This window comes from Camelus ferus, chromosome 34 (genome assembly GCF_009834535.1).
Source record: "Camelus ferus isolate YT-003-E chromosome 34, BCGSAC_Cfer_1.0, whole genome shotgun sequence".
Taxonomy (NCBI): Eukaryota; Metazoa; Chordata; class Mammalia; order Artiodactyla; family Camelidae; genus Camelus; species Camelus ferus.
Window position 1 is genome coordinate 13,039,925 of NC_045729.1, and position 21,972 is coordinate 13,061,896.

Sequence of the window (21,972 nt, forward strand, 5' to 3'; positions counted from 1 at the left end):
AAATAGGAAGAAATAGTGAAATGAAGGGAAGGAAATGTGAGACGCAAGCAGAGGATGCAGTGAGCTTCTGACAGCGCGTTCTAGGCATGCACTGAAACATCTTTCTTCCGAGACATACTGTACTTTTCCAATCTTCCTTGAGTGCTGGATCCCGTCGAGAACTGCAGACTTCACAGGAATTAAAGAGAACCTGGTGAGAGTCTATTGGAAAACAAGAGAAATTAAAAGGATGGTAAATGGAACACGTGTGGGAACTTGAAAGGAAATGGGACATTGAGCATTAAGATGTGACCTATTAATGGTCGTCAGGTACGAAAAAGCTGTTAACACCATGCCTGCTGGAAGCCGCAGGATTTATCTGGTATTAGGGCAGACCTCCTCGGTGCCTGTGAACACGGTGACAGCTTTTACTGCCTCTGCCACTGCAGAGTCTTTTCATTTTTATGACCTGTCCAAGGTGCCGTCTGGCACTAGGGTCTGCCACGGACTGGTTGCCACAGTTTGTAAGTCAAGAAACTGTTCCTGAAATTTTGCTGGGATCTGTAACAGATTCAGCATGATCAGAACCACACTGCCTTCCCTGGAAAGAATGTGGCTTTGGAGGAGACAACTGGGTTTGAATATTGACACTGCAGCTTTTGGCTCAATGACCTTGGACAAGCTCCTTGACTTCCCTGAACATCACATCCCTCGTCAGTAAAAAGGAGGAAATAGACCTTACCTGACTGTGTATGTAGTCCTTCCTCTGGGATGGGGAGATGGGAAATTCCATACATGCTATCCTTCCTTTCCTTTGTCCTTCCCACGGCGCACAGCCAAGGCAGTGAGCGGTCCTCCTCTTCACCATGGGCTGGCATATGCAGGGGAGTCCAGGCGGGTAAGAAGAGGGGTGGTGTTCTATGTGCCCGGAACATTCAAGCTCGTTCCATTTCCACTGGCAGGGGTAGGACGGGGCTTGCTGTACTGAGGTCACCAGGAGTGCACATTCTCTGCATGATATGACACTAGAAGCCCTCTCTACTCCCATTTGCCGAGTGGTTCCTCAGTGTTAAAGGCTGCCATCTGTGCTCTGTTACTTGATCATTAAAACAGACCATTTTGAAAGGAGAGTTCAAGTGCCCTTCCATAAACCGAGATGGACTCCTACACTCCGGAGATGTGTTTAACTTGCAAATTAAGAAGACCCTTTCTTGTACTTTTATTGGAGGGCTGGAGGGCTGGAGGGCTGGATTGAAAACTATGAGCCTTACCTCTGACTCTCTCTGGAAGACATGGCTTTTCCCCCTGAAATGTTCCTTTCTCTGATCAGTGGTCAGTGCCCAGTGATTGCCTGTACCAGTAACCTTCTTCTGCCTGCACGTGCATGGCCATCCGCCTTCAGTCACATGTACTGTGCGTGCAGGTGGATAAATCTTGGCCTGGGTTTACTCCTGCAAAAAACAAAATCAGAGTTCAAAGTTCTTTAAATTTATGATTGTCATTTCCAGGTATTATGGGATACCTTAAACTAGTTTCTTAAGAGATTTTGAGGTTTTTTTGTTTTTTGTTTTTTTTTTTTTTTTTTTTGGATACCTTGTAAACTGTAGTGCAGAAAACAGGGTCAGAGGACGTGTCCTCGTCTGGAAAGTTTGTCTTGGATACTTAAGCCATTGGAGGTGGCCTTTTGCTCGCTTGCTTTGAGCAGATATTGTTTGTCTCTTTGTTTTCCCTTACACCGTCTCTGGCTCAGGTCAGGGAGTACATAACTCTCACCATCTGGGACGATGGAAAGATAACAGCAGGTCTCGCTGAAGAGTAGAAACCTTCCTTTCCACTTCAGTGGGAAATCTAATCTTGCGTCTTTTAAATCCCCTTTGCCAGTCAGACCTGCACGCTTCTTTATAGGTCAGTGACATCATCTTGGCCTGGACTCTTAACCAAGCTCTGCCTGACTTAGTGAAACAATTTACTGATGGAGCATGACTTTATTTGGCACAGAAAATGGAAGGGGAAGGGAAAAGAGTATTGAAATATTTGGTGGACTGCATGAAAGGGCATCTTAATATATACAGCTTCCACTTGTATATTAAGGAGCTGATGTCCTAAACAGGGAAGAAAACGAGCAATCCTTTTCATCAAGGTCCTGCTTACGCTTAGGTGATGAAGGATAATGATTTGTTAGCTTAGTTGAGGCTCTATGTCATGATTGTCGTTATCATTTTGAGAAAATGCTGACTAAACCGTGAACTATTTCTTGCTGCAAATGCAAAATGTATGGAAATTCTGACATTTCCTTTCACTGGTAGATGCCAAAACTTTCCTAAAGACAGAACATCTCATTTAAGAGGACCAACTGATGTTGTTCTTAAGGAAATGTACACAGAAGCACAATTAATTTTTTCATTGTTCTTTTCTATACTCATATTTTTTTTAACCTGCTCAATAGGAGCCATGAGTGTTATGACCAAAAAAATACAAAGAGGAACAGCGAGTATAATTATGAATGGAAGTTCTTCCTCCAGGTTTTGACTTAAACATCACTTGCTCAGGGAAGCTGCCCCTGTCCCCCAAGTCTTGTACATTACTCTGCCTCCTGCCTTTCCCCGTTAGCTTTCAAAACATATTAATGTCTTGTCCATGGCCTGTATTTGCTTGGAAAGGGCAGGCTTATCCTATCCAGCCCCTTGATCTGCAAAATATTCTATGTGTGGGTATTCCCCAGATTTACATCCCCAGCCTGGAACTCTCACCTGAACTCAAGACTCTTGTGCCCACCTGCTTACTGACACTTCTGCCGGGTTGTGCGAGGCGACTCAAACGTACCTGGCTTAAGTCGGGCTCTTGATGTTCTCTGCAAGTCTGCTTCCCACCCTCCCTGTTCTTCATTGTAGCCAATATGTATTGAAAGCTTCCATCACTCCAGAGCCTGTTCTAAGCACTTTATAGGTATTAACTTATTTCATCTTTATAAAACCCTAGGTGATCAGTGTTTTTAATATCCCCATTTCACAGAGGAAAAAACTAAGATACAGAGAGAGATAAAGAGATAACTTCCCAAGCCTTTATTACGGCTCATACATAGCAGCTCTGGGCATTAATCTCAGGGCATCAGGCATCCAGGTCTGCATCGGCTGCAGCCTAATTGCTGTTCTGTACGAGGTCTCAGTAGATGGCATTACCATTTACCCATTGATCAGGCCCAAAACCTCAGTCATCTTTGATTGCTGTCTCTCTCCATCTAATATCAAAACTGTCAGCAAATCCTGTAGTCTCTACCTTTCAAACATATCCTAAAACTAACCAGTTCACACTCTATTATTACCACCTTGGTCAAAGTCACCGTCATCTCCTCAGTCGCCTTCTGCATCTGCTCTCGCTCCCCATAGTCCGTTCTCTACGCAGCAGCCAAAGTGGCTCCTTCAAAACATAACAGTTCATGTCAGTTATTTGCCCAGAACCTGGCAACAGCTTCCCATCAGACCCAGGTGAGCAAAGCGTCGCTGCGTGGTCCTCTCCTCCTGACCCCTGCAGACTCACGTCCTGCCACTCTTCCCTTGATTCCCAGCTCTTGCTCTACTGGCTGACTTGCTGTTCCTTAAACACTCCAAAGAAGTTCCCATCACTGGACCTTTGCCCTTGCAGTCTTCCGCAGGAAATCCTCCTCTTTCCGATATTCACATGACCCTTCCTTCATTCAAGTCTCTGCTCAGACGTCGCTCCTTTAAAGAAGACCTCTCTGACCACCACCTAAAGCCCCTCACACCATCCTCTTTGCCAGGTTTAACTTTAATAGCAATTCTCTCCAGCTGCCATTTTATATGTATTTACTTATTGTCTCTCTCCCACACTGGAATATCAATTTCTGGAGGGCAGGGACTGGACTGTTCACCTCTGTCCCCAGTACCCAAAAGTGCCCGTCTCCTGATAGGGGTATATTTGTTGAGTGAGTGAGTGAATGAATGAATGAATGGGTTAAAGGACAAAAATCTCATGTTCTAATTACAGCTAGCTGTATGTGAAAGCCCTTCCTGGGCTTGTGTTTCCACCATCAAATGCCAGAGGTGCAAAATATCTTCCCTAGCATAATGGGCGGGAACTCACTTCCTCACGGCTGCTAACGGTCTACATGAAGCAGAGGCTCTTATTTAAAGCAGGCAAATGGCTGGATTCAAGGCACCAAAGTAAAGAGCCTAGGTTGATATATTTGTCAGTCCTTCTGCTCTCACACTCAGCCTCTTGATGACTATCATGTCTGTCGTTTGCAACAGACACTGGGTGTCTGTTGGTTCCAGTTAGACAATTATCTTTGCAGAAAAGCAGCAGGGGGTGGTAAGTCCAGGTGTGCGCTGCTTTTCCATCTTCCTCTGCTCCTCCCGGTACCCTGAACTAATAAAATGGTGTCTGGGAAAGTGCTGGCCGGGTAGTGAGGTGAAGAAATGAGATCGGTGTCTGTTCTTTGCCCAGAGGGAGCGAGCGCTTAAGGAGAATCTATTGATTTCCCTTCTTTGTAGAAAACAGGAAAAATGCAAATGGCCCTCCCTCCATTTCCAGTCCCTGTCTAGTACTGCAGACTGTGGTTTCTCCATCCTGCTCTTCTCCATGTAAAGAGAGTGTTTTTATCGAATTCCTCTATGCTCCATATTTTTAAATTTCCTTTTAGCATTAATATCTCATCAGGCCCCAGTACAAACATTCATTTTAAGTAAAACATTTGGTGTCCTGCCTTTCTGGACCTCTCCTGGCCCAGGCACCTGAGTGAAACCCATTGCTTCCTGATAAATGCCAACACTAACGTGGTTTTCATGCATTGGCACTAAGCAGTGAGTTACTGGCTAAAAGGAGGGCCAGAAAGAAGTCAAAGCAGCATCATTTGAAGGCTACTGATGAATTTCTCCATAGTCTCCCAATACACTCATCCCTGAGTGGACTGCACTACCAAGCGTTGCACAGAGCTCCAGGAAGAAAATCAAAGAAATAGCCATAAGCAGAGATAATGGGATCTTCAAAAATTACAAAAGTAAAACACAATAATGGGAAACAATGAAACAAGACAAACATGCATAGAGAAGGCTATTACCAACCTCCCTCTTCCCTGAGCCTCACACTCTCCCCACCCATGCCGAGTATGGCAGAGATTATAGCTATTTACCAAAATATGTTTCCGCTTCTTCCTGGGTTTACAGCTGGGCTCTATTTTCCACCTTCTCTTACAATTAAGCGCGGCCATGTGGCTGACGGCTAGCCCATGTAATGCGAGCAGAAGTGACGTGTGTCGTAAAGTCCTCCCACACGAGCTCAGCTGTGCTCTATACGTCTCTGTCTAGCTGGACTGGAAACACCTCCGTGGGAACCTCGAAAGCCTTGTGTTGAAGATGGAAGGGTCTCCACTGGCCTGGGGACCCAAATATCTGCATAGAGGAGGCTGCCCTGCCAACCTCAGTGCAGTTCCATGACCTAGAAGTGAAATTCTGCTGTGCTGGAGTTATAATACATTGCACAGACTATTTGCTATGGCAGTCAGCCTACCATAGCCAGTACACCAGATGTTATAAGTTATTTGTCAATATGTGTATTTCTTTCTTCTCCATTTGAGTATACAGTCAGTGCTCCGTACCTGTGGGTTCCAAATCCGAGGATTGAACTCAACCAGGATTGAATCCAGCCAACCAGGGTTGGCTGACTCCACGGATGCGGAGCCCGCAGGTACAGGACACTGAGTATAGGGCTTGAGCTTTCGCAGATTTGGGTATCCTTGGTGAGTCCTGGAACCAATTCTGGCAGTTACTGAGGGACAACTGTAAGCTTTTTAAAGGCAGAGTCTGTGTCAGTGCCTTCTGTATCCCCTGCGTGGCCTCACGCAGAGCCTGGCATGGCCCCCGTGATCAGTAAGTAGTTGTTGGTCAGAGTTTATCATAGGGCACGTTAAAGCATGAGTAGGAACATGGCCAAATCATATGGGTTTTTTAGTTTGCTTTGAAATCCGTCTTGGGTATGAAGGAGCTCTCCTGTGCGTACAGCAGCTCAGAACTGACATGGTCAGCAAAGTGTGACACTCATTTTTTATTATCCATAAATGGATTATCAGCTGTGACCCAGCTCTTCCATCATCTCAGCACATTCCTCTTGTCAACGGCTGTGTGGTAGGCGCTGAGAAGGGCCCTGAGCCAAGCGAGAGCGTGAAACAAGTGGGGGTGGGTTTGGGGGTGGGTTTGGGGGTGGGTGCTTGTGCCACTGGCTGGGGATGAGTTGTGAATACATTCTGCCAGCAAATAAAACATTGATTATCTTTTTACTATTATATGCATTTTCTTATTATCTATTATGAAACACAATCAAAAGTTGACAATAGAAATATTAATGTTAAGACCAGGTAGGGTACTGAATTGTAGGCAAAAAATGGAACTTGATCAAAGCAGGAATGTATCAGTTTGGCATCAGATCTCTTCAAGGGAAGAAAAGGCATTTTATTTCCACCAGTGAGCTGTAGTCAGGCAGGTGACCCATGACAAATATTAAAATCCTCATTGTAGATGGGGATAAGTTTCACCCTGTGGTCCTTGATTCCTCCAGAGAAAACCCTACCTCCCTTCATCCTCAGTTGCGGGGTCCAGGGTCCTCGTGAACGTCTTACCACCATCACCACCCACTCTGCTTCCTGCCTCTAAAGACGCATTGCTGAATAGTGATGGTCTAAACCAGTGATTCTCAAACTTTGGTGTGCCTCAGGCTTGTTGAAACCCAGATGTCTGGGTCCCACCCCCACAGTTGCTGATACACTGGGTCTGGAGTGAAGCCTGAGAATCTGCATTTCTAACAAGCTCCCAAGTGATGCTAGGCTGCTGGTGTGGGGGCCACACTTGGACAACCACTGGTCTGAATTCCTTCAGCCTCCTTCCATGGTAATGAAGGAATCTACAAACATGCCCAGGGGTGACAGCCGGACAAGGTGAAGGACCCCAGCAGTGAGCGATCCCTTTCCCACAGAGCAGATGAAAGCTCTGGGTGAAGTGGGAAGCTGGTCCGGGCAACTCAGTGAGATGTCACCTGATGCCACTGTCCCCCGCAGGCCCCCGCTGGCCTCCGCTGGCCCCCGCTAGCTCTCTCTTTCGCTTCTCCATGTTAGTTAGTAAAATGAAGAGATCACCGTAGATGAGTGGTTCTCAATCCTTGCTGCCCATGAGAATCACCTGGACAGATTTTAATAATACTGTTAGTTAGACTACATCCTGCAATTCCAATATAATTGGTTGGAGACAGGGCCCAGGAATCAGCATTGTAATAGCTTCACAGGTGGTTCTAATATACAGCCTGGTTGAAAATCACTGAATCTCTCTAGATCACATCCAGATCTGAGTCTACATTGACCCTCCCCGCAATCCTGTGGAATCTTGCCTAGTCTCTGTCCCTCCACCCTCCGCCCAGACCCAACCCTCCAGCCTCACTTGACCCTCTGCCCTGACCCCTCACTTACTTCCCTCCACGCACTTTGTAATCTACTTACCGGGTGGCACAAAGTCACTTCACACCTCATTAACTTCCTTGCTTAATTAGGCAGAGGACAAGTCCCAAACAACTGCTGAATGCACAGAAATGCACTGATAAATGCATAGACAAGGAATTAGGAGTGTCCTAGGAGCCCTAGGAAATGTTAGCTCTGGAAGCAGAGCAGGGACCCATTCCTGGAAAGTGACTTTGATTCATCAAGTCATGCGAGAACTGAAATGGTACACATTTCATTTAATATTGACTCCACATTTTTTATTCGCCTAGGCTGGCCCAACCCTGTTTTGTTGGGATCCCAACAGAGTTCACGTATACAGTTGGCCCTCCATATCCGAGGCCACGAGAGCTGACTGTACTACGTCATTTCCCGTAAGGGACCTGAGCATCTGAGCACCCCTGGATTTTGGTATCTTCCAGGGGGCAGGGAGGACAAGGAGGGGTGATCCTGGAACCAATACCCAGTGGATATCAAGGGATGGCTGTACTTTATATTTACAGTAACTCAGATGAGAACAGTACTCTCTCTTTCCTAAATAATCCTTTTTCTTTCAAATATGCAAAACAAAGAAGAAAATGAGGCTGTCGTCTGGGTGCTTTGACTTTTCCCAAACACACTTCCATCGTCACCATGAAGACAGCAGAAGTGAAGGTGGTGGCACTGCCTGGCAGGAATTACAGGGTGCCCATCGTACTTCCCTTACTAGGGACAGAATTGGATTTCCAAGTGCTCGTGGGGTGTAATCTAATGTCACTTTGATTCTTTGATTTTATTCTGACCCTTTGTAACTTGAACTAGAAACACTGGGAGCTACTTTCTTTTCTGGACTGTACTTAAAGCTTTAGTTGGTGGCTCCTTTTCAATTTGGTTGTCATTCTCAATGAGGGGGCTTTTTATTTTTTTCAGTCAAATGGCTTTATTTAGGTTGACAGGCAATTTAGTTAAGGTGAGGGGCACTGAGGCAATTTAGTAATTTGATTCCACCATGTGCTCTGGACGGGAGTCGAGGGCCAGAGACTGGTGCCTCTCGGATAATTAATCCTCGGTGTCAAGAGTGTGGAAACCCGCCTCTCCCGCCTCCTCTGAGTTGACGAATTAATTAAGCTGTGTTTGTAAACAGGCCTTTTCTCCCCCAGCACTTTTTTTAATCATCTGTTTCTTTAGACACAAGCTGGTGACCCCGTTTAATGGTAAACTACCTGGCCAATGATTTTGCTTTCCTACAGGGCTGAGGAGTTTCCATTTGGAGGCTGCCCAGAACTATATGAGAAGCCCAGGCTTTGGAGGGAGGCAGATAAGGATTTGAATCCACTTGAGCCAGTTATTAATTATGCGACCACAGGCAAATTACCTCATATCTCAGAATGTCAGCTTCCCCACTTTTCTCCTGCAAAACCTACCACTTAGCCTGGTGTCCGCCATGTCACCAGTATAAACACCTCTACAGAAACACCTCTAAACATTGTGGGTTTTCTGCTCGATGCTGCCTTGACCTTGTGCAGGGACTAGTTAGTTTCAAGACATTTCCACACACGTTATCACATTTGATGCTCTCAAACCCCTATGGGGGAGATTTGGTAAATGTTTTACCCTCGTATTTTACAGATAGAGAACCAGGCTCAGGAAGGTTAAGGGACAAGGTCCCACCGTTGGTTAGAGGCCAAGCCTGACCAAGTCTTCACACTCCTGTCCGAGTGCTCTTGCTTTGAGACCAGATATCCCCCTGACCTTTAGTGGATGATGTGAAAGTAGATTATGAGCGCTGGGCGGGGGGGAGGTGTTATACAAGCTGTCCCAGGAGCACCTTGTACCAGAAATTGATAAGATACCACTGGTACTAAAGGTGTTGAAATACCTATTAGAGAAACATGACTTGATACTGGGAAACATGATGACAGTTTGACTTCTGAATTTCCCATTCCATAGCATCCTCCCTCACTGTTCCACCCGCTTTTGTTGGTTCGTGGGTAAACTGTTAGCAATTGTTGTGGAGCCAAAGTTATTAACTAATTTCAATAACATTAATATTTTCGTTTGGACAATTTTATGTACATTGGATTATGCTAGCAGCCCTGTGAAATTAATAGAAGTAGAATCTATGTGTTGGCATACATACATACACACGTACATATCTCCCCACTTTGCTGATAAAGAAACTCAGATTCCGAGAGGTTAAGTGACTTGTCACATTCACAGGGCTTGTCAGTGGTAGGGCTGGGCCTGAAACCCAGGACTTCCAAAGCTGGGTTTAGCATTATTACAGCAGTACTACAGTTAAGAAGGACTTACATCAGCACTGCACTTACTTATATTAAAGAGCTCTAAAGAACTCTGTGCTATTTTTTCTTTTAATTCTATCTCTGCCTTTCTTCTTGCTTCTTATCTTCTTCATTGGTTTTGCCTGCTATGTGTAGCCTCTTCCCAAGGTGGATATATTTCAGTTACCCTCTGCTGTGTAATGACCGGCCCCAAACTTAGTGACCTGAGACAACCACCATTTGATTACTTGTCATTCTTTGGGGGCAGTTGGAGTTGGGATAAGCTGCATGGTTCTTGGGTGGGTCTCACTTGGGGCCACTCATCTGACGCAGTCACCTGGTGGCTCAGCTGAGGGTGGGAGATCCAAAATGGCTTCACTCCTGTGTCTAGCTCTTGGTACTCACTATCAGCCGGACCTCATTAGGCAGGTTGGCTCATCCTCAAGGAGGCTGACCCAAGTGTCTTCAGAGTTGTCAGCAACATTCCAAGAAGTCAGGGCCCTTTGCCCTGTCACTCATCAAGTCTCTACATGTGTCACATTTTTTGCTGTTCTTTTGGTCAAAGCAAGTCACAAGGGTGTGGTTACCGAGACATATGTTTTACTGGGTACCATTAATATAGTAACATACCATAAATGAGTATAAAGACAGTATCTGCCTTATGAGACTGTACTGAGAATTAAATTTGATAATGCATGTGCATTGCTTAGCATGGTCCCTGACACATAGCAAATGCTCAATAAATATTAGTTAACGTTATTGGTAGAATCACCATTATCCATTAATAGCTGCCAAGAGCAGGGTTTCCTTTTAAATCTCATTCACTCATTTGTTCACCGACTTTTACGAGTGCCCACTGCGGTACTGTCCCCTATGCTGGGCATTCGGGAAAAAGAAATAATATTCAGTCTCCGCCACTGAGGAATTCCTAGTCTACTGGAGCAGACCAGACCCATAAGCAACTAAATATAGCATCCTACAGCAAGTGCAGTGATTTGAGATTTGCTCAGCGTACCGAAGAAGAATAGCTAACCCTTTAACCCAGCCTGGGGGCGTGGTGAGGAAAGGCTTCCTGAAACCATAGGAGCGGAATCCTAAAGGTTCAGTGGGTGCCATCCAGAAGGGCAGGGGTTTAAAATAGACAATTATGGCATGCATTGGGCAAGAAAGAGTGTAGTGTGTGATTATCAGCTAGAGCTGAAGGCTAGGAATCCTGAAGGGATAAGCCAAAGAGAAAGCAGGAAGGCAAGGAAGACAGAGAGAGAGAATGGAAGAGGGAGGGAGGGAGGGTGGGAACGGGAAAATGAAGGGGAAGTATGGGGAACAAATGTGTGCTCTTCCAGGGACTTTGAATGCCTTTCTATAGGTGAGTGAGGAGGCACTGACAGGCTTGAAGAGGAGTGGGGATGGGGTCAGATCTGCATTGTAAGAAGCCACTCTGAGACCAAGCAGAGGATGAACTGGAGGAAGCGGAGCCTGGAGGTGGGGGCACCAGCTAGGAGTGATCCAGAAATCCAGGCAAGAGAGAGAATATGTGAGAGTGGAGGCCAGGGTGAGGGCCTTTCCCGCCACCGCTACACTGTGAAGCTACGGGAAGGCGTTTCAGTGAGAAAACGAATGGCTTTGGATATCCTAGTTTGGGGTAGCATCGTTCAGAACATTCTGGAAAATGCTTGTCCACAAAATGGACTTTTTCTGGCTAAGGAGAGGTGGGAGGCCCGGGGCCGTTTTAGAGTGTTCTTAGTAGGGACCTAGCCCTCTTTTTCATGGCCTCAGCGAGGTGTGAGAGCACTGTTCTGTGAATTCTACAAGGGACAAATGTCTTCATGATTTTTTTCTTTTTTCTGCGGCCTAGTCTTTTTAAATTTTAATACATTTTCAATGACTTTGACCTCTTCTATTTGCGCTCCTTTATTGTCTCAGTTATTTTTATGTGCCTTTTCAGATGTTTATGCCTTGTTTCTTTCCATATAAGTTCACACCCTTATGCCTTGGATTTCCTGGGTGCTGCTTCGTTGTCCCTGAAAACACATTCATAATCGTCGGAGTTTACATTCAGATTTGTGGTCTGGAAAACACTGTCATTATACTGATGCAATGTGTTCCTTTTCCAGAATCCCTCCCATTACTTGCTTTCTGGCCCTCGTGCAGGGGCACCCCGCAGGGCTGAAAACAGCTCTCCACAGTCTCACCTGACGAGGTCCTGCTCCAGGCTTGGCCGTTTCTCTTAGCCCCTAAAGATCTGCCTGTGAACCTGATTTTGCTTGTTTGGTTGGTTTACTCAGTGTGAAACACTTTGCATCATTTTTCTTAGTGTCCTGAGGTGTACTTGATAAAGGTGCCAGCCTAGTGTGCCTAAGACTTATAGGTAGATTCTTGCATATTTTCAAATAACCTTGTCTTTAAACATGAAATACATTTAAAATTCAGAGAAGGATCATGATGGAGGATGTGATGAAACTCATCAGGAGGCAGAGGGCAGAGCGAGCCGGGATCAGTGCAGTAAGCATTGTCTGAAGGAGCGGTCTAATCGTCTCTGGCTCCCAGAGGTCTTCCACGATGACACGGTGCCTTGTGGGTGGTGGCACAGTTCCCACTGCATGTCTTTCTTGCTGCTGCTGCTCTGGACCTCTAGGCCCGCTAATGCTACGGCAGGCCCAAGGCTGCCTAAGGAGAACAGAACAGGTGGGCTGTTCTGGGTCAGCATTTATTGAGAATCATTGCCCCATGCCTGATTCTGTTCTTACGTGCTTATCCGATATTTGAGGCAATATAGAGGCGTGGCAAAAAGCAGAGTCTGGTATTAGAACACCAGGACTCAAACCCTGCCTCTTCCCCTTGCTTGGCTTTTGAAACCCCCGTATAGGGCTCTTACAGGAACCCTCTGGTGTGGGCACTTAATCCTGGAGAGGGACTTGTGGGAGGGCCCGAACCTGCATGGACGCCTCCCACTTCTGCCCTCCTTGGCCCCGCGCAGGAGGTGCTTATTTAGGAATGTCTGCGGGCTCTGCCCGTCACCAGTGACCCAGCCTACTTCCTGGCCCCTGAGGTGTTCACAGAAGTGGGGTGATACCACCACCACCACCGTTTACTCAGGGCTCACCACATTCCAGGCATTTTACAAAGCATTTTAGATACATTATTTCATTTAATTTAATCAAAACCCCATGAAGATAGTTACAGTTATTATCTATTTGCCATTTATAGATGAGTTTATAAACAGTGCATTATGAGGGCTGTTTGGATTATAAAGAATAAACACCCAACTTGAATGAGCTTAAGCAAAAGGCAAATTTATTATAAGGATCCTGGCTTGCCTCACCAGCGCCCACGCTGGGAACGTGGCTGTGTCTCCAGGACTCTGACAAGCCTGTGTGTCCTGCTCACTCTCACTTGTATGTACTTCCTCTGGCCACTGGCTTCATTCTTCTCTCCCTCCGCTGACCAATTTTCTCCTAGGGTACGAACCATGGCTGCCCACAGCTTCTGATTTTTACATGTTATAGCTTGTGCTATTGGGGAAAGACTGACTTAACACTCTTTATGTTCCTAAGGCCAAAAATCGCAAGGATTTGACCCAGCCAGTCAGGTGCCCACCCCTCAAGCATTCAGCTGTAGCTGGGCCAGAGGATGGACTGGGAGATACAATAACATGGAAACTCTCAAAGAACCATGTGGTTGGAGTTGAGGAAGGAGCAGTTCACAAAAAGGGAGACTGAGCTAACAAGCAAAGGGGTCGGGGGAGAGAGTGAGTTAGGGGGTCAGGCAGAGGATGCCCAATGGGTAGACGGAACAGCAGGTATCCACAACACAGAATTTAAAAGGCTGGGTAACTTGCCCAGAGTCACACCCAACCGAAGCCAGGACTCAGCTTAGGCCCTTCTGACTTCAAAGCCCATGCATTTAATTAAGATGACAAATGAGAATGAAGTAGTGGAGGGAGTGTGAATGAAGGCCCATGTATATACATGCATGTGTGCATACATCCTACACATATGTAAATACCGGGGAAGACCTTACCAAGCCACCGCTCACATCCAGGAAGTCACGGTCACCTGGGCCAGCATTACACGCCTGTACTCTACACTTCCAGCTTGTCACCTGAGGATAAAGGCAGTAATGAGAAGGAAACCTGGTGATGAGTAGTGTCCATGATCAAAACCTGTGGCCCAGCCCCCAAAAGCAGATTGTAACACCACCTCGTCCATCAGTCAGTCAGTCAGCAACCCTGCTGAGCCGGGTTCTGGAGCAACCAAAGCCTTGGGCATGTTGCACACACATCTAAGAGCCCCCAGTGTAGGAGGAAGTCGATTCGGAGGAGGTGAGGCAAGATTTGGTGCTGTTTAAGTTTGAGAGATCTTTGCCTGGTCCCGCAGTCCCAGAGGATGGCTCAAGCCTCAGTTTTGATGTTCAAGAAGAAGGGCCTTTTTTGGAAAAAAGTGGATCAGGGAGAAGGTGGAGCTCAGCTCTCAGTAACTTGAGCTCCTCTAAGTCCCAGAATAGACCTGAGGATGGGGAGTTGGCCTGGGAGGTTTTGAACCCTTGGGCCAAGAAGGCATCAGATACTTCAGGAAAACATTCCGAGTATTTCAGTCTATTTGAGCCTGTTTAGTAAATTACTTTACAATATGCTCTGACCTAAAAGAATTTACTACCCTTTCTAAAATACCCATCTTGTCCCAGGGAGGCGGTTGTGGGAGAGGAGCACCTGGCTAATGGCATTCTTTGGATTCAAGGCCATTGGTAAATACTAGAAGGGTCATAGCATTTTCACTCTTATGAATTCTGTTTTCATTTGCACCCAAATGAAAATATTGCATGTAACCAAAAGAACTGTGTGAGGTTTACTCTGACAGTTTGAAACAAACTGAGTTAGGACTTTGAGAACTTGGAGTTGGTTCAGCATTTCCCCCTTGCCACTTGCAAAGGGGAAGCCATGTTTCTGGGAGGAAGGTAGGCCCACGGGGAAGCTGCCCGGATGCTATCAGTAGTAGGAGTAACAGTCGTGGCGAGCAGGGGGAGAGGGAGGAGAAAAATAGCAAATACTACGTGCATAAAACTAACATGTGCCAGGCACAGAGATAAAATCACTCACCAAAGGTCACACAGCTTGTCTGTGCCCTGCCTCCTCCTGCCACCTGCTACCATCCTGCCTGTTGCCCACCCTCCCGCCGGCCTTCAGTGGATACTTCTCATGAAGCCTTTAGACACCACCATCGGTCACAGTTTCTGGGAGGCTGAGATGAGGGTGGGAGGCTGTGGAGCTGAAACAGAGTCCTCTCCTCTCTCGGATCACAGTAATCGAGGAATAAAGAGGTCAGAAATATCCTCTTGGCGACATGGCACAATGCGGGAAACACGGGCTTCTAGAGTCAGACGGATCAGGGATCTCACCTGGACCCTCGGTGAGCCGCAGTTTTTCTGTCTATACTGTGGGCATAGCAATATCCCCTTTTTGAGGGTCAGTGACAGCGGAACGCACAGCTCTGTGCGAAGTGCCTGGCTCGGGGCCTGGCCCATAAGTAGCCGCAGGGACGCGAACATCATCGCATCTCCGTTCAGGGCTTTATCTGAAAGGGCTAAACCTGTCCTCTGGTGCCCAGGGAGTCAGCACCTCCATTCCTGGCCCCAGATTCTCTCCCAGCTCGACACCGTCCCATTCCATCGCTCCCCAGAGCAGGGGGGATGGAGGGAGGGACCGAGGAGACAGGGATCACTCAGAGCGCGATGCCAGCCGCGGCCGCTTGCCTGCACAACCCCCAGGGAGCCCCAGGCTCTCTCGGGGAGGCTGGGGTTAGCCAGAGACGACAAGTGATGTCTCAGTGTCACTGGGAGACCCGCATAGGTGCCAGGCAAGAGGGGCTGGACAGGCCTCCCTTCAGCGTGTGTGCCCAGAACCACCGTCCCCAGCTTAGTGAGTGTCAAAGCAGTAAAAGGTGAAGGCAGTCATGGATCAAATTTGAACATGGGAAATATTTTCTAACACATCTTTCTAAATGCTAGCTTTCTAAATCTGGACGACACCGAATATGCACGTGATTGGGAGAGGTGAGCAGACCGTGCCCTCGTATGTACCTCCATCCTCGTGGAGCTGAGTCTGTCCAGGGCGACTCTAGAGTCCAGAGGCGACTCGAGAGGCGGTGTGCAGGGCGGCCTTGCCGCCGGCTGCTTCGCAGGGAGGCGCGCTGGAGGGCTCCCTTGCGGGGGCCTTCTGCAGGGTGTGCAGCATTCCTTCCCCAGCGACGTGAGTCACTAATGCACCAAGAACACACTTGTTCATGCCAGTACAAGGGACAGAAAGAGGTAAATAATACAGTGTCTGCCCTCGAGTGCTGAAGGACACGGGCAGAGACAGGATTTTGTGTATCAAACTATAGCTAACATTTTAGTGTAATAGCCAAAGGGAGCAGTTGACCCACAAAATTCTTACGGAAGATCAAAGAGACCTTTCTTTCTGGGCGGTGGTGGCCAGGGACAGCATCGTGGTGGCACTGAGGCCTGAGAAGGACTTCGAAGGATGCAGAGCATTTGAGAGACACAGACAGGGCTGATGGATGGAAAACCAAGCAGCTCAGAAAGCAAAGCTGCACACAGTGTAAAAATATCTCTGTGCAAAAGTCAGAACAAAGAACGCTGTGAAAAGACATAGAAAACAAACTTATGGTTACCAAAGGGGAGAGGGAGGGAAGGAGGGACAAATTAGAAGTATGGGATTAACAGATACACACCACAATGCAGAAAATAGATAAGCAACAAGTTTATACTGTAGAGCACAGGGAATTATATTCAATATTTTGCAGTAACCTATAATGGAGTATAATCTGAAAAAATGTAACTGAATCACTTTGCTGTACACTGGAAACTAGTGTAATATTGTAAATCAACTATACTTAAAAATAAGTAAAAAACAGTAAAGATCAAAATATTACAAAGCCAAATACATTTATTAATTAATATAAAAGAGCAAAATTTAGGTATTAAGGCAAAAGGACTTTCAGCCTGGCTTACAAAAGACAAAAGCCAACTGTATGCTATGTTCTAGAGACACACCTGAAACAAATCAGGGCTTCTATATTTCTTCCCATCCCCTGACTTTTAGTGCATTTTATTTTATTTTCCATTGTCAAGGTTTATAACATACACATTTCGTTCTAGAACCTTAGTTTTTTAGTGTTTATTCCTAGCTCTGTGTTTAAATTAGTATTGCAAATAACACTTCCAAACATCAAAAAAACCCACTGTGAGTGGGGTAGATTTTTTTTAAGTAAAGGTAGGAGACCAAATGTTCCATATAAAAGGAGACATATTTTACTTCAAAAAAATAAGTTTTGTGCATTAAAAAAATATCAAAAACAGACAAAACACAAATCTTAGTGTGAGAAGGCTATTTCAAGCATAGCTGACGGATAAAGGGTTACTGTCACACCGAGTCCCTGAGAAGAGAGAAGAAAGACAAACAATTCAGTGGAAAATGGGTGCAGGATGCGGCTAGAGGGTGAAAGAGGGAAGCCGAAGCGGCTGACAGATGTGCGGGGTGCGCTCGCTCCCCGAGACTCAAGAAGGTGAAAGTTAGAGCAATTAGATACCGTTTTTCATTCCTCGGACCGGCGAATGTTTAGTAGCGATAAAAGCCTGGTGCTGGTCGGAGCGTGAGCAAGGCGCTCCCTTGTGCTCTGCTGATGGGAGTTGCAGTCGCTCTAAACCTTTGGTAAAGTATTTTGGCAACATCGAGAACATTTGAAAACACAAAATTCCTTTCATTCTGCCTTTTCATTGCTGGGAATTGATGCTTTGGAATTACCAAGATATGTATCATGTGTTTCAGTTACATCTGGGGGGAAACATCGTAAATGTTTATCAACGGGGGTGACTGAATCGAGGCGCATTCTTATTGTGGACTACAGTGCAGCTGTGAAAAGGACTGAGGTCTACCAGTTGTTGAGTTGGAAGGACGCCCATGATGTACAATTAAGTAGAAAAAGCAAGTTGCAGAGATGTGTATACTATGCTCCGATTTTGGAAAAACACATACATACATATGTACTCACGTATCCTCTTCTTCATACCTTTGTGTTTGTATTTGGTATGAATATTGTGAATGGATGGCTGTACACCAGGATGTCCCTTTGGTTACAAGGGAGGGAGGGGAGGGATGGATACAGGAAAAAAAAAAAAAGATTGAGCAAAATGAAGCGCTGTCAGACACTTAACCTTTAAAGCTAAGATGTGTGGCTTTGAGGGAGGAGAAATCCTCAGACTTCTCTTCTGTTAGGCACCTCAGACCTCAGTCCAGGGGCAGTACCCCCCCCCCACCATGGCCACGATAGCTGCCTGACTGGCACCACTTTGGGACGGGATGGAGTGCAGATCTGGGGTGCCTGGCAGAAGCTCTGCCTGTCCCTTCTGCTCACGCCAGGAAATTACATGTAGTTTTAAATTTTGCATTTTAACAGTCAGATGAAGGCTTCAAATAAGCAGCAAGCATTTAGCATTAGATCCAGATGTCATCTCCAGCAAGAAACAAAAATCCTTTGATTTAGGAAAAATAACCTTTGACGCCTAAAGTGGCTCTAATAAGTGCTTTGGTTCCAGAATCTTGAAAAAAATGACTTTGTGTGCAGATGAGAGAGGCAGCCTGGGGAGAGCGATGTCCTCTGCCCCCTGTGCAAGGACTGTGGCAGCAGTCACCACAGCCGTGCCCTGCCTGGGCCCCCCTCCCTTCTCTTCGGGGACACGTTCCCCTAAGAGACAGACCCTGGGGCTCCCAGAAGGAGTGTGTCCCTGTGTGTCCCAGGGTGCTGACTGGTGCCAGCTTCACTGCTAGGTGGGGGGAGTCTGTTAGCAGAGGGGAGACTGTGAAATCTAAAATCACCAGATTGGTTCTAGAATTTTCATGAGGGAAGGCTATGGGATCATATGCTGTAGGTCTGTGAGGTAGACCTCCTTCTGAGGAGAAACCCCAGCTGAACAGGTGTTCAGCTTGTCCTGCGAGAACCAACCAGAAACCCTAAAACCGACTCCATGTTTTCCTGACAAAACTAATTAGGGATTTTTTTTTTCTCTTGAGAAAGATGATTTCAGTTCTCAAGAGATCTTTTTAAATGTTAGTGTGGCAGGGAGCTGTATGTTTTATAGACAGGCGCTGTGAAATGTGCTTGTGGAAATGACGTGTGCTGAGTGCTCCCCCCTAAGGAATTCAGAGCGCTTCCCCGACGTTTTCTTCGTTATTTCATACGGTTTTTCTTTTTCCTGAACACATTTTACTCTTGACTATAAATTCTTCATTCAGTTTTTCTCGCTGGATTTTCTCTGAAATATGTTCCACTAACCTCCCTTCCTACTGCTCTCTGCATTTCCAACATTACACACTCGCGCCGGTTCAGACAGCCTAGGGAAGAATTCGAGATTTTTCCTTTCAGGAGCTCAGGCTTCTCTTTCTCTCTTTGCTATTCTTTATCACCCTTTCAAACTTTCCCATTTATAGTATTTTCACCGTACTGTCTCCCCCTTAAAGAATTGCTTGAAACATACCTTATTCTCCTACATAAATCAGCCTTATTTAATTTTAGTTGTTCACTTGGTTCTAACTGTCTTGCTTCACAAAGAGGTTAAAGTAACTAATTCATGGTGACTAAATGTCTTCTTTAATATGAGCACTGTGTATTGGTGTGTGAATCTGATAGTCACAGCAGAGTTGTGGGGTTTTTTTTTTCCCAAACCTTTGTCTCCTCAGTCCTGAAGAAATTTGTTAACTTACCTTCCCACAATAATCATCCTCAAAGAAACAATAAAAAAAGAACTATGACTTTAAGACAAGCTAAACAAATCTGTTTAAACAAATCTGATACTTCCCTCCTTTCAGAAAATAACCACAAGGCACACCTTTTACTGGGCTCCAATCCAATGGAAACGTAGTAGGGAGCATCTGTCCTGAAAAGATCCTGGGATCATGAGATTGTGTATAACACACCGTAGAAATCACTCCCTATTTTACAGATGTGGAAACTGAGACTCAGAGAGTTACAGAAATTTGTCCATGATCACAGAAGTACTTAAGGACACGTTCAGAATTTAGTTAGGAGACAAGACACCTAAAAAGTCTCTAAATGAGGTAGTAAATAGCATGAAATGATGAGTGACTTGTCTATTCTGGGCAGTGGCGAGCGGTAGATGCTCACACTGGGGGCAGGGTTGGGGAGAGGAAGCCTGTCTGTCGTGTTTGCCGGTTTCATGGTGACATGGGAAGAGCAGAGCACAGTCCAGCTGGCTCTCCAGAGTAATGGGCATCTTCTGGCTGGAGGGAGCAGGTCGTTGAGGAAGAGAGCTGAGCTGGACCAGCTCTCCCCGCGCGTCGCACCTTTCAGCTGTGAAGGACGTTCATAGCACGTCCTTGGTCTGTCACCGAGCAGCCGTAGGGCTCTGCACCTTTGCCGTTGCTCTTACCTCAGCTGGTGAACTACCCCTCCCCTACGGAGCTGTCACTTAACACTGCAAGGCACAGCCTGAATAAGGGTCACGGTCCAGCCTTTCCCTGACCCTTTCAGAAATAGTCACTTCTACTCTGAATCCCAGAGTAATTTTGTATACCTTGTATTAGGGTAGTTCCCAAAGCCTGGCTTGATATTACTGTCACTAGATAGTGTCTTTCCCCACGAGACTGGAGGAGAGGGACCCAGTCCTACTCCTTCGCTGTCGGAGGAGCAGTGCTGTGCGGGGGGTGGGCGCCCAGGCTCCGGGGCCAGGCTGTTCAGCTTCAGGTCCAGACACTGTGCTCACTTAACCTGAGACCATGAGCAAGTCATCAGCCCCCTCTGTTCTCATCTGTAAAACGAGACAGTAAATAAAGCAGCCCCCATCTCACAAGCTTGCTGGGATGATTCATGAGATTACTGGATGTGTTTGGTGCCTCGCACATACTAAGCCTTCAATACACATTGCCTGGCACTGTTACCTGTAGTGCATAGCCCAGTGCCTGGCGCAGAACTGGTGTGAAATTGGTGTCAGGCGGATTGCATCGAAGGGAAGCAAGGACATGTTCGAGCCAGCTTGACAGGAAGCTAGGAAAGAGTGTCCTAGAGGAGACTGCGTGAACAGACTATTGCCGGGGAAATGGGAACGATATAGTAAATAAAAATCAGTTGGCCATAAGGTTATAGGATCAGAACCTAGCTTTCCAACTGCGGTATGCGGAACACAGAGCAGAGCGGGGTCATCGCTGCCCTCCCCTCACCGCGTGTGCTAGAGGCTGCGAGTCTGTCAGTTTACCATTTGTCATTGCAATTGCTTGCGGAGACTGCTGTTCATTGCAGTAGCTCTTTTTCAATACTGTGCAATTGCTTTAAAAGAAATCTAAATGCCAGACATTAAGTATAAACATTGTTGAATTTTATCCCATTTCGTTCAGTCCATTATTCCAATTAATTCATATGGCTTCCAACCTTGATTCTACAGTGCAGTATATCTTTTATCCTTTCTGGTTTGTGTTATCTGCAGTTTTATGAGCATGACTTCTATTTCGTTTTCTGAAACACAATACAGGCCACTTCCAAGAACAGAGTCCCCTGACGTGTCACTGGAGACCTGGGTGTTGGCATTGATTCATTAAACAATCTTTTTTTTTCCCCTCTTAGGATACGGATTTTAAACTCCTTTCAAATGTATCACGTATACAGTGATCTATATTATGTTCCATCTTGTTCACAAGTTTCGTGAAAAAACTTTGCCAAAATGCTACATCTACAGCACCTTTGTTTCACAGATGTAGTAATGCTACTGGGAAAGAAAATGCAGCTAGCGTGTTGAAACCTGTTCCTGGTCAACCCATGTTAGCTTCCAAAACTGACAGCTTTCTTATCCGCCTTTAACAAAGGTTTCATGTTTCAAAATAGTGAAATGGACTGTATCAGGGTGGATAAGGCCCAGTGCACAAATCTTGACCATCTAGGTGAGCAGTTTGGACGCAATCCTGAGGGTGGTGCGAGGTGGTTGAACTTTCTGAATAGGGATTACATACATGATGAAGTGATGTTTTAGGAAGAGCCATCCGGCAGCAGTGCCCACAGTGGACTCCAGGGGGAAACTTGTGTGAGATTTGAGGGTGCCAGCAGTAATCCCAGAATGGGCTACTGGACTGCAGGGCTCGGCTAGTAGCAATAAAGATGGAAGAGAATACATTTGGATTTAAAAGAAAAAGACTCAAAGAGACTGTTGGGGGAAGATGGTAGCAGTGAAAAC

General features: G+C 46.2%; 1 protein-coding gene and 1 long non-coding RNA gene across 2 annotated transcripts in view; one reads left to right on the plus strand and one right to left on the minus strand.

The window, feature by feature from the left end:
* The window catches only part of GRIN2B (glutamate ionotropic receptor NMDA type subunit 2B), a 377,702-nt gene that overhangs the window by 303,285 nt on the left and 52,445 nt on the right, over positions 1 to 21,972 (plus strand). The gene's annotated exons all lie outside the window — the stretch shown is intronic.
* Positions 7,252 to 19,987, minus strand: LOC116661311. Its single transcript, XR_004317183.1, has 3 exons — positions 19,977 to 19,987; positions 11,231 to 11,233; positions 7,252 to 7,445 (listed from the first exon to the last, which is right to left on the minus strand). It is a non-coding gene; the product is annotated as an uncharacterized LOC116661311 (long non-coding RNA).